The sequence below is a fragment of the Lissotriton helveticus genome, chromosome 3_1, assembly GCF_964261635.1.
Source record: "Lissotriton helveticus chromosome 3_1, aLisHel1.1, whole genome shotgun sequence".
NCBI lineage: Eukaryota > Metazoa > Chordata > Amphibia > Caudata > Salamandridae > Lissotriton > Lissotriton helveticus.
In genome coordinates, this window is record NC_136061.1 from 1899175845 (window position 1) to 1899188810 (window position 12966).

The following is a 12966-nucleotide window of genomic DNA, read 5'->3' on the forward strand; positions in this document are numbered from 1 at the left end:
CCCTGTTAGGATAGGGTTCTCGTAGTCGATTTTAGAGAGAACTAGGGGTTTGAACTATTGTCCTGGAGTCATCATGGGGAAGAAATTATTTCAATTTCTTGAGGTGTTTTAGTGAGAAAAACGCTCCTTTTGCAGAGTTTTTGATGTGGGCATCCATTGGTAAGTTCTTGTCAAGGGTAATGCCTAGAGACTTAACTGAGTCGGATAGGACAAGGGGGCAGTTTAGGGCATCCAAATTCTTGAGCCACTCTTGGATTAGACAGTGGTTACTTTTTGGAGAGAAGAGAATTAATTCCGTTTTATCTGGGTTGAGATTTAAGTGGTTAGCGTTGAACCAAGTTTGAGTGACATTGAGGTGCCGGATGTCCCTGGATGATTTGATTTTGTAATATATTTGGGTGTCATCTGCGTAAAGGTGGTAATCGGTCCTACTTTTTTCAGGATGATTGTGAGGGGCACCAGGAAGAGATTGAAGAGGGAAGGGGAAAGGATTGAGCCTTGCGGGACCGCAATTGTGACTTTTATTGGCTTTGAGAGACAGGAGTTGATTTTAATTTGTTGCCAGCGGTAATGAATGAAGGAGGTGAACCATTTTAGTACTATGTCATTAATGTCAAAAGTGCCTCCTCAAGGTCTCCAGAAGAGCTAGATGATTTACTGTTTCGAATGCCACAGATAAGTCAATAAGGATGAGTAGACAGGCTTCACCTTCATCTAAGGCCCTGTGAATACTGTCAGAGATGTTGAGCATAGCTGTTTCAGTGCTATATAGCTGGTGGCCAGAGTGGCCCCTGATCCGGGCCCTAATCACAAGTAATTACCCTAGCTGTTATCTATCTTCCACCTCCATATTGCTTCAAAGTACCTCTAACTGAATTGCTGTAATTTTTGCCCTTCCCAATGCAGTGACTTGCGAAGGGGAAATGATTGTGCGACGTGGGCCTCCCTAGCATCCCCCCCGGGAGAGACTAATGCATGTCAATACTTCACATACAATTACTTTGCATGATTTTAGTGCGATGTTTTTACTTAGCATAAACCATTAATTCACAAGTTTTAACTGTGCATGCATTTACAATGCAAATGATTATAAATCTACTATGCTTAATGCTAATTAAAAACATCACACTAAAATCATGCTCACAATACACTTCCTTACCTTACACTACTTAAACACCACTACACTACCCTAAACCCTAATACACTACCCCCTACATGACCTTCCCCCTTCCTGGGCCCTACACTCTAACACTATACTCCATGACCCCCCCAGCACGACCATGCCCCTACCCCCAAGCCGGTCCCGACACTAAAACACTACCCTACACTGCACAAATCACTACACCACTACCCTAAACCCTAAAACACTCCCCCAGCACAGCCTGCCTCTACCTCAATCTGGTCCCTAAACTAAAACACTACCCTACACTACACAAACACCACAACACTACCCTAAACCCTAAAACACTACCCTACAATACACTAACACCACATCACTACGCTAAAACCTAAAACACTCTCCCCAGCACGACCCTGCCACTACCCTCAAGCCGGTCCCTACACTAAACACTACCCTGCATGACCCCCACGACACTACCCTAAACCTTAAAACATTACCCTACACTACACACACACCACAACACTACCCTAAACCCTAAACACTAACCTAAAGTACTCTAACACCACATCACTACCCTAAAACCTAAACACTCCCCCCAGCATGACCCTGCCCCTAACCCCAAGCCGGTCCCTACACTAAAACACTACCCTGCACATCCCCCAGGACACTACCCTAACCCCTAAAACACTACCCTACACAAACACTATACCACTACCCTAAACCCTAAAACACTCCCCCCAGCACGACCCTGCCTCTACCCCAATCCGGTCCCTAAACTTAAAACACCACCCTACACTACACAAACACCACAACACTACCCCAAACCATAAAACACTACCCTACACTACACTAACACCACATCACTACCCTAAAACCTAAAACACTCCCCCCAGCATGACTCTGCCCCTACCCGCAAGCTGGTCCCTACACTAAACACTACCCTGCACGATCTCCACAACACTATCCTAAAACACTACCCTATACTACACAAACACCATAACACTACCCTAAACCCTAAAACAATACCTCCAGCAGGGCCCGGCCCCTATTCCCAGTTATGTCCCTACTCCCAAACACTACACTGCCCAACTCCCCTGACACTACCCTACACAAACACTACACCACTACCCTAAACCCTAAAACACTCCCCCAGCACAACCCTGCCTCTACCTCCAATTGGGTCCCTAAACTAAAACACTACCCTACATTACACAAACACCACAACACTACCCTAAACGCTAAAACACTGCCCTACAATACACTAACACCACATCACTACCCTAAAACCTAAAACACTCTCCCCAGCACGACCCTGCCCCTACCCCCAAGCTGGTCCCTACACTAAACACTACCCTGCACGACCCCACGACACTACTCTAAACCCTAAAACACTAACCTACACAAACACTACACCACTACCCTAAACCCTAAAACACCCCCCAGCATTACCCTGCTCCTACCCCCAAGCTGGTCCCTACACTAAACACCACCCTGCATGACCCCCCACAACACTATCCTAAACCCTAAAACACTACCCTACACTACACAAACACCATAACACTACCCTACACCCTAAAACACTACCTCCAGCACGACCCGGCCCCTGCCCCCAGTCCTGTCCCTACTCCCAAACACTACGCTGCACAACCCCCCTGACACTACCCTAAACCAAAGTACACTACTCTACTGAACAAAAACACGACTACACTAACCTAAATCCAAAAAGACTACCCCCTGCACGACCGCCCCCTACCCTTAACCCTTAAATACTACACATCCCCTCTTACCTCTCTCTCCTCGGTTCCTCTCTTCTCCTTGTTTGCTAAGTAATGGTAGGCGGACTAACATCAGCGTACTAATGGCTGTTTGCCCGGAGGGACACGCCCTGGTCTTTTCACATCGGACAATAAATAGAGGGGAGGAAAAGGCTTCTCCCACAAAGAGATCGCCCAGGCTGCCTGCACATCCCCGACTATTCAGTGAGGTCTGCTTTTACCCTTTTTCAGAGGCTTTCGTCTAGATATTCTGCGAGATCTGCAGCCAGGTCACCGCCCTGCATGCCCAGAGCCTGCACGTGCAAGCACGCCTGCTGCCCACTGCCCAGAGGTCGGAAGAGCACGACTGCCTGAAAGACAGACCGTCACACCCTGCCAAGGTAACAAGCTCTGCCCTCACTACTCTCTCTCTCCTTCACAGCCACATCTCTCTTTATGTTATGCAGTTCATCTCGTAAGCGCCGTTGTCCGCTTGAGTTGAGTCACGTTCCACACATTTTTAGGTCGAGCCTAGGCAGCGCACATGCGCTGTCTGGAAGACCTTAAGTAATCTGTATAAGCATTGCAATCCCACCTTCGGCTTACCATTTGTTTTCTCCTGCGTCGGTCTTTTTTAGTGGCTTTTTATTGGCTGCCACTCCGGATATATCACATCCGGTTAAGGCAAGCAGCACCGACCAACTACAATTTACTTACACTGGGGGTCTTTACCTATTTTATTTGGGACTATTTCTTTTATTTGGTGGTAACGTCGCCGCTTTTCGCAAGCAAAACATGGAAACCACAGAGCCGTTTTACACAAGTGAAACATGAAAACACAGACAAGAAATGCGAGAGGTTCCAGAATTTGTACCTTACTTCCTGACCGAGATGTTTTTAAAACCCTAGGCTCCCGGCTCAGTGTTCATATCTAACCAAACAGCATTGCCAGGTTGAAATGGAAAACGTGCACAACCCCCTTTGAAAAACAGCAAAACAAGCCCGATCCGCAAATCACAAAAAAACATTTTAGGATCGTATGGGAAATTAAAAACAACCATGCATTGGCTTGAAAGTTATGCAATAAAAATGCACTACAAGTGATTTATTTACAGATAGAACTTTAGTGAAGTTGACTAAAAGGATTAGACTGTCAAATCAAAACCCCCATATATCACGGCATAAAATACCATTATTTGTGTCCAGCAGGGTCTCCATAAATATTTAACAAATACCCTATTTTCATCATTCTTACTCGCTTTCTCAATGTATTTAAAAGCATAATTAATAATTAAATTAAATGCTCTGATCCAAGCTCTGTGCTAAGATGGCGTCTGACGTGCTTGCTTAGTTCTGGTGACTTCCTGCGGTCAGAGCGCACACTACTGCTACAGGTTTATGCTTCTTATGTAAAGCCGGTGTCCTACCAGAGTTGACTGAGCTAACCAGCCCCCATGCCAGGGTTTTCACTTGCCACCGCTGTGTCCTCTACAGTGCTGGGGATGCGGTGGCCCGTGCTGCACGTTAAGCAAGCTCTTGGGCAGGCTAAGCTTGGAATCGAGCGTACCACCATTATGGCAGTTGTGCCGGTCCCCTGGCCCAGAGGAGGTGGGGGTGTCGCTGCACACCCTAGTGACGCGGTGCCCCACCTCCCCTGGGCAGCCTATGGCATGGGGGCTGAGGCTTGAACTGGAAGCACTATTAGTGCTTCTGGGTCAACGCACAGTTAACGCATTTGGACCGGCCTGCCCCATCACATTCTTAAAAGGCTGAGGGGGGAGCGTGAGCAGTCTCTTGTTTCTCTCCCCCCAAGCTGACGTTTCCCGCACACCCACGGCCAGCACCATGGAACTGCAGGGGCAGTTACAGCCGTTGATAGGCTGTAAGGGTGCGGGGGCCAAGGAGTAATGCTTTCCAGTAGGGTGGTCGGCCACCCCCGCACGCGCATGAGGGGCGCAAGGATACAGAATTGCAGCGCCCCGTTATTGAGTTAAGTCTAAGGGCGTAGGGGGGACCCAGGGGAAAATATCCGTCCGATAAGCTGGAACCCCTACGCAATCTTACTCCAGTGGAGTTTTGTAGTCTTACTGGGATCTAGGGCTGCCATCACTGACCTTGCCGTAGGCTCTAGCAGGGATACGTAGAAAGCAAAGTATATGCATGTTTTAGATTATGGTACGAATGGATTTGTATTGGAAACATATTCAAGTTAGCCAAGTAACATCTTGTACCTATCAATGTATCTGAACTTTCTGCGTAATTGTACATAATGCAAATATTAAGTTCAATGTTTTAATTTTGCAATAAAATACGGCGGACGGTTACTCCCCCTATCCAAAAAGGAGTGTGGTTTGAAATGCTTGCCTTGTAGGAGGGAGGGAGTCCGCATCCAAGGGTGAGTCGTGGTTTTACAGTAAAGGGGACTTAGGCAGTACCAGGCCATATTCCCTGTTTCCCTGCACAGCCTCTGAGTGTGCAGAAACATGTCCTCCCTCAATGGAGGTGGGATCGGCGAACTCGGGTGAGGGTTTCTTGGTTACCGAGTTGCCCAACACCTGAACACATGATCTCAGTGCACAAAAATCAAAAGAATGTTTCGTATTATTAAGTCCACCCAGGTTTATTGTGCAAAACCATTTATTTAAAGCCTTTTGAAGGCACATCACAAAGTTACTTACGCTGAACATGTGACTGCATGTTTGACGTCATTTGGCATCTGGCACATGATTATTAAAATGCGCCTGCACATTGTGCCGGATGCACGTGTCACTACAGTCAGCTGCTTCCTTCGAGTTCTTGTACTATCTTTACCACTAACTGTCTTTGTAAACAGAGACGTACACCACTATCTCACAAAGTCTAAAATGAGCTGATCCTGTCTGTCCATAACTACTTGGAGGACTCCCGGTAGCAGTGCATGTGCACAACGCAGTATCATAGTGCCTTTTCAACTCTATCAGTCTCCTTTCAGTAATTATTATTTCATTAAAACTGTGCTTTCATTCCTAACACTTCAGTGGCAAGTTTGGAGAAATCACAGATTGCACCACTACCATTACTATTCTAAATCAGCACCATCTTCTTGTCTGATCAGCAGGTGTAACTGTTAAGCCAATAACTGCTCTCAAATAATGAGTTATTCTTCCTTCAGGCTGCCCTACCTGACATTTCCTCTCACCCTCTGCATATTGTCCATATTGCACTGGGATGCTACAAAATAGACTTGTAAACGTGCTGCTTCACTAAACTGGGAGATGTGGGTTTTAAATTCCTGCAACAACAATCTCTGAAATTCAGTAAAGCAGACTCTTGTCTCTGCAGCATGTACACATTGCAGATGTATGTCATGTAACTGTTTGGAATCCAGAAGGAACACTCTAGAAGGTGCATTTTTATCAGTATCTGGATGTTGCAGAAGGGGAAGAATGACATGCATAGTCATATATAGCACAGTGAGAACCCCAAAGGGGTGGCATATAGGCTTCTTCAAGGCTTTATCCTTATCTGACAGCAACTTTGAAAGAGTGCCACACGATTTTCTTATGTGCTGCTGTAGACAATCTACTAGGCAGGCGCGCAACACCCATTGGGCTCACGGGGCTTCAGCCCCCCCCGTCGTGTGTGTCAGCCCGGGCTGACACAGCTTCCTTCGCGGCTGGCGGCGTCTAATTGCAGCCGCACCCGAAGTCTTCACAGGTCTGTTAAAGACCATTTAAATGTAAATGAGGCTTCCTAGAGAGTGAGAGACAGAGAACCCGAAAGAGTGACACAGGGAACGCTGTGATAGAGAGACACCGGGAACCAGGGGCGTAACACAGGCCCCTGCAGCCCCCGCAGTGCGTGGGGGCCCAGAGCTGCAGGGGGCCCCGAGCTGCAGGGAGCCCCCTCAGCACAGTAATGAGGCCGGAGAGCTCTAGATGAAATCTGGAGCGGGGCCTCACTATAGTTAATGTAATCAAACCGAAGAGAAAACTACAGCGAGCACAATATACATGTGTCCAAGTATTTAAGAAAATACTTCCATTTATTAAGAAAAACGCAAATGCCACCATGCTCATGCAACTAGCATTTCCTATCTGCCATTCTGCCTAGCATTCCCCTGTCACCGAAACTATGGTAAATGAGTGTTAAAATATTCACTCTTGGAAGCTAGCTCTCAGGATCAAACTAAATCAATAGAATGGTGTTTGCCACAGCAAAACAAAACACCTCTGTGTTCGGCAAAATATTTAAGCATTGGTAAAGCCAATACGTCTGGCTAAAGGCTTCACTGGCATTGCCTCTTTATTGCCGAGTTTGTGCTGTGTTTTAGTGGCTTCATTGGTGAATCTGACAATGTACAAAATGTTGAATGGGTGTGTACATGAATGGATAAATGAGTGTTTCAATGAATGGATACTTGATAGGTAAGTGAATGAATGCATGTATGGGTATTTGAATGGGCAATTGCTTGAAAGAATAGTAAAATAAAATGTATAATGGATGAATGTGTGATGGCAAGGATAGGTGCAGAGAGGTTAAACTAATCAATGGCAGAAGTGATAATGTTATTAAAATGCTAGGGATTGCCAACATTATGCCAGTGCAAGCATTACACCAAGCATAGGCACTATTATACCAACAATGTCCACAATATATAAAGAATAACCTCAAATATGCCATTTCAGTCATCTCATAGGAGTGAGCAGTATCATGCCATGGGGGTCAAAGCTGTTCCAAAGAATTGCAGCCCTAAGGCTATAGCCAGCATTGGGCAAAGGTAAAGTTAGGCTTTTGGTCTAAGTTTTGAACAAAAGGCTAACTTTACTACCTTTTGGTATTCACAAATATAAGTTACGAGTAGTCTCTTTATGATTGAGGAGTTTCCACACCCAGGTGGACCTCTGCCCCAAGTGCGGAGATTCCACTCCGAATGCAGCGATTCTGCTATGAGTGTGGAAACTCTGCAGTCGTAAAGATTTTACTCGCAACTTATGTTGTGCACACTGAAAAGTACTAAAGTTGGACTTTTGATCAAAACTTAGACCAAAAGTCTAACTTTGCCTTTGTGAATTGGGCCCGTTGTGTTTGAGGTGGTTATGAACATATCAGTAGACAGAGGTAGACAGGAGCAGGCAGGGGCTGTCAGGAGAAGGCAGGGGAAGGCAGGAGCAGGCAGGGGCAGACAGGGGCAGGTAGGAGCAGACAGTAGCAGGCAGGGGCAGGCAGGGTCTGACAGGAGCAGGCAGGGGCCGACAGGAGCAGGCATGATCTTACAAGGTCAGACATGACCAGGCAGACAGAGGCTGGGACAGACGGGAGTAGGCAGGACCTGACAGGAGGATGCAGGGGCAGACAGGAGCAGGCAGTGTCTGACTGGAGCAGGCAGGGGCAGACAGGAGCAGTCAGGATCTGACAGGAGAAGTGAGGATCTGACAGGAGCAGTGAGGATCTGACAGGAGCAGTCAGGGGCAAGCAAGGTCTCACAGGAGCAGGCAGGGGCAGACAGTAGCAGGCAGGGCCTAACAAGAGCAGGCAGGGCCTAACAAGAGCAGGCGACACGGGCAGGGTCTGACAGGAGCAGGCGGGCAGGAAGGAGCAGGCGGGGTAGGCAGGGTCTGACAGGAGCAGGCAGGGCAGGCAGGAGCAAAGAAGAGCAGTCAGGATCTGACAGGAGGAGGCAGGGACAGGCAGGGACAGGCAGGAGGAGGCAGGGGTAGACAGGTGCAGTCAGGATCTGACAGGAGCAGACAGGCGCAGCTTCTTCCACACAGGAGACAGTTATCCAGCCAAGGGCTTCACACTGTCCGCAGGGCTGACATTTGGGTGCCGCCGTCTGCCTCCAGTGATAGATCTAACTCCTTTGCAGGGGGCTGTGGAGCTTTCCAGGAACTCTCAAGTATTTCCAGCAAAACTGCAAATCCAGTCGAGAAAGGTATAAATATTGCTTTCTCCTGCGAATGTTTGAAGATCTTGGAAAAGTAGTGTTTCAATTAACTGACCCAGAATGGTGAGAGAGAGATTGGACTGAAGTTAATAATATCCAGAGGGTGCAGCAAACCTTTTTCAGGAGGGGTTTCACTGCGGCATTTTTCCAGGCAGTGAGAAAGGTGCCTTGTCCTAAAGGAGGACTCAACAATTCCAACAAGGGGATCTTGAGAAGCAGAAACAGAGCTCCTTTAGCTTCTCCGGGCAGAATCTGACTGGGGTCTTGTGGGCGCAGCCTGCAAGGGTGGCAGCAAGGTTGGTTGCATCAACATGTGCACAGGAGGTGCAGTATCAAGGTTGGTTGCAGCAACAGGTGCAAAGGAGGTACAGGTGGTACGATCTTAAAGAAAGATTGTTGGGTGTAGGCATTATTTCAGTCAGAATGTTTTCACATATTTGTTTAATCTTAAAAAGAAAGTGCCAGACCGTTGCAAAGTCGTTGAGACTTTTAGAGAGCACCTGAACAAATATTGGGAGATTGCAATCTCTCTAATAAATTAATTGAGCTGGAGAAATGCAATCTAAAAAGCACTTGGGAAAGGGTCTCTGCCAACAAATAAGTGACGAGAGACAAAGATGAAGGCCTAGTAAGAGAGCAGCATCATGTGAACATGTAAGAGCTGCACCATCAGGATACTCCAGCCATAAACTGAGCTTTCCCAGGACCACCAGGAGACTCCAGCCATAACCTGAGGTCTCCCAGGAACATCAAGAGACTCCAACCATAACCTGAGTTCTCCCAGGACCATCAGGAGACTCCAAATATATACCAGGACACCATCAGGAGACTCAATCCATAGACCGAGGTCTCCCAGGACCATCAGAAGTCTTCAACCATACGCTGAGGTCTCCCAGGACCAGGAGATGTCCTTTCTGGGGGCCAGAATAGAACGTTCCTCCACCAAGGAGGAAAGATTGCAGGTTAAGAGGAACATTCAGACCCCGACATTGCCATATCGGAACTGGTTTGTAAAGACAGGGGGCATATTTGTGAGAGCCTTGTGGCAGTGGCATAACAATGCCCCCGCTGCCCCTGCAATGCAGAGAGCCCTAGAGCTCCAAGGGTCCCCTTCAGGTCAGTGACCTGGCCTGAAAGATCCCGAGTGAGTCCGTAGGGGGGCCCCCTCCATGTACTTTGCAGGGGGGCCCCCTCATGTTTCGTTACGCCACTGCCGGGAACTCGAGAGAATGAGAGACAGAGGCACAGGGAGAATGAAGGAGCAGAGTACCCGAGAGTGTTATCGACAGGGAGAATGCGGGCACAAAGGACTCGAGAGATAGAGAGCATGCAAAGGGGAGAGACATAAGACAATGGGAGATTGAAGGCACATAGTCCTGAGAGTTCAACTCTAAAGGGTAAGGGGCTTGGCCACTTTGAGAGAGGGAGGAGAGAGATACCGGTTGGTGAGGGGTTTGGGGCACTTGGGGAGGGGGGGCAAGACACCATTTGGTGGGGGGCGCTGATGCACTTGGAAAGGGGGACAGAGACACCGTTTGGTGGGGTGCTGATGCACTTGGAGAGGGGGGCAGAGACACCGTTTGGTGGGGTGCTGATGCACTTGGAGAGAGGGGGGGCTGAGGCAATTGAGAATAGCGGAGAGCGTACTGTGATTTGTCGGGAACCACACTGACAGACCGGTGGTGGCGGGGGTGGTCCATGCCACGGACACCGATGGATGCAGCAGCAGCTACAGACAAACACAACAGCGACGAGCGCGGCCCTCACCTGATCCCTCGGGCATCCTCCGGGCACCTCCTCACAGCCGGCTCGCCATCTCACCCACGGCGCTCCAGTGGCCGAGGGATGAAGGTCAGTAGCAGAAAAAGAAATAAGAGGCAGGGGTCCATGTGGCTGACATTGAAGAGCGATGGGGAGGTGAGGGGTCTTACACTGCAGAAACCTGAGCCCGGGGACCCATTAAATGTGGCCTGGTAGAGGCAGGGCAGAGGACCTGAGACTAGTGGGGCATGGGTTCGGGGGTCTGTGGCCTCGGAGACAAATGTCCAAGAGACTGGGGCCAGGGAGACTGACATTAGTGAGACACTGTTTCAATGCTTCTGACACCTGACAGACAGATGCCCGCGATTTCATTATATTATCATTAACCATCTTCCAATGACCCGTACTTCAGATATGTTTTAAAAATAAATAATGTGTCAGTGATTGTGTAAGTACTTAATTGTCTGTATAACTAGAAATGTCTCAAGTTATTGTTTTAAACATATCTGATGCAGACCTCATTGGGACATTGCTGATGTTCATGCATGACGAGTTCTCCAGGATGGCTTCTGTGGTATTGCTGAGGCATCATGATAGGCCTGGGTCAAGGGAGTCTGTCACACTAGTAAGATAGAGGTACAAGGGGTCTGACGTCTGAAAGACCGATGTCCAAGAACCAGGGTAGACCTAGGCCAAAGGAATTTGTCACACTAGTGAGATAGGGGCTCAAGGAGTCTGACATCTGAGAGACAGATGTCCAAGAACCAGGGTAGATCTGTGCCGAGGGAGTCTGCCACTGGTGAGACATGCATTCAGGCAGATGTCCAAGTTGTCTGCCTGAGATGGAGAGACATAAGTCTTGTGACACTATGGCTGTGGTTCCCAATCTGTGCGCCCCGGCACCCTGGTGCGCCATGAAAACTAGCCAAGGGCGCCACGGACAGATTCTCGCACAGTTTGGGAATCACAAATAAATAGTATGTTTTTCACTTACGTGCATCTAAATTGAACACTGCTCCGTGTGGTCAGGCCTGCAGTGGTTGCCCTGGGCAATGAGAGGGCAGTGTAACCTCACTTTCAAGGCGTCTACTATCAGATCAGGAGGGAGGGGAGGATGTTTCAATTTCTTTGCTTTCATGCTGTCCGGTGCTGTTTGTCTCCTTTTTTCTGTCCTAATCTAGAGGGTTTTTGCCCAGAATTGCAGTATAGCTCAGCCCAGACTCTCCTGGGGTCTTTCAAAATGTTAAAGCTGCTGCTGAGGCCTTAGCCAGAGATACGCGGTAAGAGAAAGTATCTCTTTGCAAGGAGGGACATGTATTATTAATACACTTATTTGGAAAAAGGTGGGGGTGGGGGTGAGGGTGGGGAGCAAGGGATATGAAACAGTGCGACTTACAGTATACATAAAACATGCTCCAGTCTCAGTAAGATCATTCAGAGGGTTGAGAGTCTGCTGTAATCATATGCGAGCAACAGACCTGCAGGTCACAAGTGCAAATGCCAGTAGTAGCCTTTTGGGTTAACGGGGCAGTAGCGAACAACACAATATAATATTTGTTTTTACACTGCTTTTTTTATCACAAATATTTACAATTTAGGGAGCATACAAACACAGAAGTTTGTCCACAATTGCATGATTTTTGACCTGATAGAAACCAGGGTTAACATCCATGTGTCCAAATTCCAAGGCTGCTTTAGGATTTATTTATTTTTAGGTGAAAAAAATATGCTTATTCACTTTAGAAAATAAGTTTCAGGTATATGCCTTTACAGTCTGACATATTATTGTAAGTAAACAATTTGTTATCACGCCTTCGCTTTAGCTCCCTATTGTGCCTTTCTTATTCTCTTTCCTGAATAGAGAACCCAGGAGCCTAGCAAACAGAATCACCTGTGATCATCAAATCAAATGAGATAATATTGAAATTGCAGGAAAACCACGTGCATTGCCAGTGCTCAATCAAATGTTTTTTGTTTGCCTTTTCTGTTTGCCAAAAATTGCTGCAGACTTACTCCAAACCTTGATTGTGCTTGAATGTGTCTAGATCATGTTTGTTTTAATTCTTTTATTCCATTGTCCACGTTTTACACATTATATTGAAAAGGAAATTGGAATAAACAGCAGAGAACAGTGATCACTATTAATAGTATCATCCAATATATATTTGTTTGCAAAAGTGAATATTTAGTTCCGCAGCTATGCCATATTTTGTTTCTCACAACGTGTTGGTAATTCATTTGTGAATTCCTCACCTGCTGTCTTTTTCAGAATTTGTAAATGGCTAAGAAACATGGCATGCTCTGATTTGAGGTGAATAAACCTTGTTGGGGTTTTGTCTGATGAAGCTCACAGTGTGTCAAACAGTCTGCAGAGCACACGCCAATGTGTTTCAGGCATGGACACT

General features: G+C 47.3%; 1 protein-coding gene across 2 annotated transcripts in view; it reads left to right on the forward strand.

Moving 5' to 3' along the window:
• The first annotated feature begins 3074 nt into the window (after positions 1 to 3074).
• The window catches only part of LOC144825200 (galanin peptides-like), a 257154-nt gene continuing 247262 nt past the window's right edge, over positions 3075 to 12966 (forward strand). For both annotated transcript variants that reach the window (XM_078684053.1, XM_078684052.1), the window contains exon 1: positions 3075 to 3275. The gene's annotated coding sequence lies outside the window, so the exon portion shown is untranslated. The remainder of the gene's footprint in view (positions 3276 to 12966) is intronic.